Raw genomic sequence first — 6,472 nt, 5'->3', positions numbered from 1 at the left:
CGAAAGAAAACCAAACGAAACCAATCTCAACGTTTAAAACGTTACGAAACAAAACCAAACGTTTGCAAACGTTACGAAACAATTCCAAATGTTTCATCTTTTTAGCGATTTAAGCCAAACGTTTACAAACGTTGCGAAACCAATCCAGACGTTACAAAAGCAATCCAAACGTTTAAAAAGTTACAAAACAAATCCTAACATTTTAACTTTATTAGCGATTTAAGCCAAACGTTGACAAACGTTACGAAACAAAACCAAACGTTTCACCTTTTTAGAGATTTAACCCAAACGTTTACAAACGTTACGAAAGAAATCCAAACGTTTCCCATTTTTATCGATTGAAACCAAACGTTTCAGCTTTTTTAGCCATTTAAGCCAAACGTTTACAAATGTTACGAATCAAATCCAGAAGTTTCACATTTTTAGCGATTTAAGCCAAATGTTTACAAACGTTACGAAACAAAATCAAATGTTTCTCCTTTTTAGTAATTTAAGCCAAACGTTTACAAACGAAACGAAACAAAACCAGACGTTTAACCTTTTTAGCGATTTAAGCCAAACGTTTACAAATGTTACGAAATAAATCCAAACGTTTCCCCTTTTTCGTGATTGAAGCAAAACGTTTAAAACGTTACAAAACAAACCCTAATGTTTCACATTTCTAGCTATTTAATCCAAACGTATAAAGTATTGCTGAACAAATCTAAACGTTTAAAACGTTACTAAACAAATCCAAACGTTTCACATTTTTAGCGATTTTAACCACACGTTTACAAACTTTACGAAACCAATCCAAACGTTAAAACGTTACGAAACAAATCCAAACGTTTCACCTTTTTACTGTTTCGTAACGTTTGTAATCGTTTGGCTTCAATCGCTAATAAGGTGATACGTTTTAAACGTTTCAACTTTTTAGCGATTGAAGACAAACGTTTACAAACGATACGTAACCAATCCAAACGTTTCATATTTTTAGCGATTGAAGCCAAACGTTTACAAATGTTACGAAACAAAACCAAATGTTTCACCTTATTAGCGATTTAAGCCAAACGTTAACAAACATTAGAAAACAATTCCAAACGTTTCCCATTTTTAGAGATTTGAGCCATACGTTACGAAACATATCCAAACGTTTCATATTTTTTACCGATTTAAGCCAAGTGTTTACAAACGTTGCGAAACCGATTCAAACATTACGAAACAAATCCAGACGTTACACCTCTTTAGCGATTTAAGGCAAACATTTCGAACGTTATTGTACCAATCCAAACGTTTAAAACATTAAAAAAATCCTAATACTTTACCTTATAAGCGATTTAAGCCAAACGTTGACAAACGTCACGAAACAAAACCAAACGTTTCACCTTTTCAGCGATTTAAGCCAAACGTTTACAAACGTTATGAAATAAATCCAAACGTTTCATATTTTTTGTGATTTAAGCCAAAGATTTACAAACTTTATGAAACAAAACCAAATGTTTCACCTTTTATAGCCATTAAAGCCAAACGTTTAGAAACGTTACAAATCAAATCCAAAAGTATCGCATTTTTAGCAATTTAAGCCAAACGTTATAAAACAAAACCAAACGTTTATCCTTTTTAGCAATTTAAGCCAAACGTTTACAAACGTTACGGAACAAAACCAAACATTTCACCTTTATAGCGATTTAAGCCAAACGTTTACAAATGTTATGAAACAAATCCAAATGTTTCCGCTTTTTCGCGATAGGAGCCAAACGTTTAAAACTTTACAAAACAAATGCTAACTTTTCACCTTTTTAGCTATTTAATCCAAATGTTTCAAACGTTACAGAACAAATTTAAACATTTAAAACGTTACTAAACAAATCCAAACATTTCATATTTTTAGAGATTTACGCCAAATGTTTACAAACTTTATGAAACAAATCCAAACGTTTAAAATGTTACAAAATAAATCCAAACGTTTCATCTTTTTACTGTTTCGTAACGTTTGTAGACATTTGGCTTCAATCGCTAAAAAGGGGAAACGTTTTAAACGTTTCACATTTTTAGCGATTTTAGCCAAACGTTTAAAACGTTATGAAACCAATCCAAACGTTTCACATTTTTTGCGATTGAAGCCAAACGTTTATAAACGTTACGGTACAAAACCAAACGTTTCACTTTTTTAGAGATTGAAGCCAAACGTTTACAAATGTTACGAGACAAATCCAAACGTTTCCCGTTTTCAGCGATTTAAGCCAAATGTTTACAAACGTTACGAAACAAATCCAAACGTTTCACATTTTTAGCGATTTAAGCCAAATGTTTACAAACGTTGCGAAACCAATCCAAACGTTTCACTTATTTATCATTTTAAGCCAAACGTATACAAACTTTACGAAACAAAACCAAACGTTTCGCATTTCTAGCGATTTAAGCCAAATGTTTACAAACGTTACGAAACAAATCCAGACGTTTCACATTTTTAGCAATTTAGCCAAACGTTAACAAACGTTACGAAACAAATCCAAATATTTCACCTTTTTAGTGATTTAAGGCAAAGATTTAAAACGTTACGAAATCAATTCAAACGTTTAAAACGTTACAAAAAAATCCAAACGCTTCGCCTTTTTAGAGATTTAAGTCAAACGTTTACAAATGTTGTGAAACAAATCCAAACGTTTCCCATTTTTAGCGATTTAAGCCAAACGTTTACAAACGTTAAGAAACAAATACAAATATTTCCACTTTTTGGCGATTTAGGCAAAACGTTTACAAACGTTACGAAACAAAACCAAACGTTTCCCAGTTTTAGTGATTCGAGCCAAACGTTTACAAATGTTACGAAACAAATCCAAGCGTTTTGCCTTTTTAGCGATTTATGCCAAACGTTTATAAATGTTACGAAACAAATCCAAACGTTTCACCTTTTTAGAAATTTAAGCCTAACGTTTACAAATGTTACAAAACAAATCCAAATTCCCGTTATTAGTGATTTATGTCAAACGTTTACAAACGTTACGAAACAAATCCAAACGTTTCACATTTTTAGCGATTTAAGCCAAACGTTTACAAACGATTCGAAACCAATCCAAACGTTTCCCATATTTATCAATTTAAGCCAAACATTTACAAACTTTACGAAACAAAACCAAACATTTCACCTGTATAGCGATTTAAGCCAAACGTTTACAAACGTTACGAAACAAATCAAAATGTTTCCTATTTTTAGCGATTTAAGCCAAACGTTTACAAACGTTACGAAACAAATCAAAATGTTTCACATTTTTAACGATTTAAACCAAACGTTACGATACCAATCCAAATGTTTCACATATTTATCAATTTAAGCCAAACGTTTACAAATTTTACGAAACAAAACCAAATGTTTCACCTTTTTCACGAATTAAGCCAAACGTTTAGAAATGTTAAGAAACAAATCCCAACGTTTTACATTTTTAGCAATTTAGCCAAAGGTTAACAAACGTTACGAAACAATTCCAAACATTTCACCTTTTTAGCGATTTAAGCCAAACATTTAAAACTTTACGAAACCAATCCAAATGTTGAAAATGGTACGAAACAAATCCAAACGTTTCCCATTTTTAGCGATTTAAGCCAAACGTTTACAAACCTTATGAAACAAATCCAAACGTTTCCCCTTTTTAGCAATTTAGGCCAAACGTTTACAAACGTCAAAACAAAACCAAACGTTTCACCTTTTTAGCAATTTATGCAAAACATTTACAAACGTTACGAAACTAATCCAAACGTTTAACCTTTTTAGCGATTTAAGCCTAACGTGTACAAACGTTATGAAACAAATCCAACATTTCCCGTTTTTAGTGATTTAAGCCAAACGTTATACAAAACAAATCCAAACGTTACACATTTTTAGCGATTTAAGCCAAACGTTTACAAACATTTAGAAACCAATACGAACGTTTCACATATTTATCAATTTAAGACAAACGTTTACAAACTTTACGAAACAAAACCAAACGTTTCTCCTTTTTAGCGATTTTAGCCAGATGTTTACAAACGTTATGAAACAAATCCAAACGTTTCCCGTTTTTAGCGATTTAAGCCAAACATTTACAAACGTTACGAAACAAATCCAAACGTTTCATATTTTTAGCTATTTAAACCAAACGTTTACAAACGTTACAAAATCAATCCAAACGTTTCACATATTTATCAATTTAAGCAAAACGTTTACAAACTTTACGAAACAAAACAGAACGTTTACAAACGTTACGAAACAAATCCAAACGTTTCATATTTTTAGCAATTTAGCCAAACGTAAACAAACGTTACGAAACAAATCCAAACATTTCACCTTTTTAGCGGTTTAAGCCAAATATTAAAACTTTACGAAACCAATCCAAACATTTAAAATGATATAAAAAAATTCAAACGCTTCCCCTTTTTATCGATTTAAGCCAAACATTTACAAACGTTACGAAACAGATTCAAATGTTTCACCTTTTTAGCGAATTAAGCCAAACGTTTACAAACATTACGAAACAAAACCAAACATTTCCACTTTTTAGCAACTAGAGCCGAACGTTTGCAAATGTTATAAAACAAATTCAAACGTTTCACCTTTTTAGCAATTTAAGCCAAACATTTAAAACGTTACGAAACCAATCGAAACGTTTAAAATGTTACAAAACAAATCTAAATGTTTCATATTTTTAGCGATTTAAGCCAAAAGTTTAAAACTTTACGAAACCAATCCAAACGTTTAAAACGTTACCAAATAAATAGTAACCTTTCACCATTTTAGCAATTTAAGCCAAACGTTTAAAACGTTACGAAAGCAATCCAAATGTTTAAAACGATACGAAACCAATTCAAACGTTTCTCCTTTTTAGCGATTTAAGCCAAACGTTTACAAACGTTACGAAACCAATTCAAACTTTTAATACGTTACGAAATAAATCCGAACGTTTCACCTATTTATCATTTAAGCCAAACATTTAAAATGTTAAAAAACCAATCCAAACGTTTCACCTTTTTAGCGATTTAAGCCAAACGTTTAAAACGTTACGAAACCAATCGATACGTTTAAAATAGTACGAAATAAATCTAAGCCTTTCCCCTTTTAGCAATTTAAACCAAAAGTTTATATACATTCTGAAACAAAACCGAATGTTTTACCTTTTTACTGATTTAAGCCAAACGTTTACAACTTTACGAAACAAATCCAAACATTTCACATTTTTAGCGATTTAAGCCAAACGTTTACAAACGCTACGACACCAATCCAAATATTTAAAACGTTACGAAAAAAATCCAAACGTTTCCCCATTTCAGCGATTTAAGTCAAATGTTTAAAACGTTACGAAACAAATCCAAACGTTTCCTATTTTTAATGATATAAGCAAATCGTTTACAAATGTTACGAAACAAATCCAAACGTTTCACCTTTTTTGCGATTTAAGCCAAACATTTACAAAAGATAAGAAACAAAGCCAAATGTTTCGAGCGGGGTCCAAGGGGCAGCGCCCCTGGCGGGGCCCGGGGGCAGAGCCCCAGGCGGTGGTCCCGCTATAAATAATCTTAACTGATTACGGTTTATTTTAATATGTTCAAAACAGATTAAAATAACCCCAAAACCCTAATTACTGCATCTTAAAAACTGTTCAGAAATAATTTATTTAACACTTAAATAACAACAATTTCATTAATTTGGCTCATAGCAGAATTAAATACAGTTTTATAAATTATGTTCATAACATAATTAAACACAGTTTTACTAATAGAATTAAAACAGTTTCACAAACAGTTTACTAATCCTATTTAAAACAGAATTACTAATAGAATCAAAACAGTTTCACAAACAGTTTACTAATCCTATTCAAAACAGAATTACTAATAGAATTAAAAACAGTTTCACAAACATTTTACTAATCCTATTCAAAAACAGTTTTCCTAATAGAATTAAAACAGTTTCATAAACAGTTTACTAATCCTTATTCAAAAACAGTTTTATTAATCTGTTTCCCCTTATCTTATCAATTCGTATGAACATTAATACTACGAAACCTTTAATCAAATTAAAACGTAATATTAATTTATAACAGTATATTCAAAGTTTTAATCACATTAAACGATTAATCAAATTAATTCTTCATACTGTTTTTCATACAATTAATCACATAAACGTTTTATGTAAAATTACAACGAATTATAATTCCTTCAAAAACCGTTTCGAAAAACAACCCCTTTTTCAAAACAGAACATACAATAAGCATATATCACATACATACTCAGAATCTTATTAATCAAATTACAAGAAGCTCTGATACCACTGTTGGGTTTTTTCGGTTCATAACGCAGCGGAATTTCAAAAATTTATCTAAAAACCCAAACCAAGATCCATGTAATTCGAATTAACAGAATAAGTACTTACTTGTATGTCGAATTCAACAGCAATGTAGGAAGGAAGGAGGTGGTTCACTTTGGTGATATCTGGCCTCGGATCAGAAACGCCTCCAAAAGA

Source organism: Mercurialis annua, linkage group LG7 (assembly GCF_937616625.2).
Source record: "Mercurialis annua linkage group LG7, ddMerAnnu1.2, whole genome shotgun sequence".
NCBI lineage: Eukaryota > Viridiplantae > Streptophyta > Magnoliopsida > Malpighiales > Euphorbiaceae > Mercurialis > Mercurialis annua.
Note: the sequence above shows the minus strand (reverse complement) of the source record.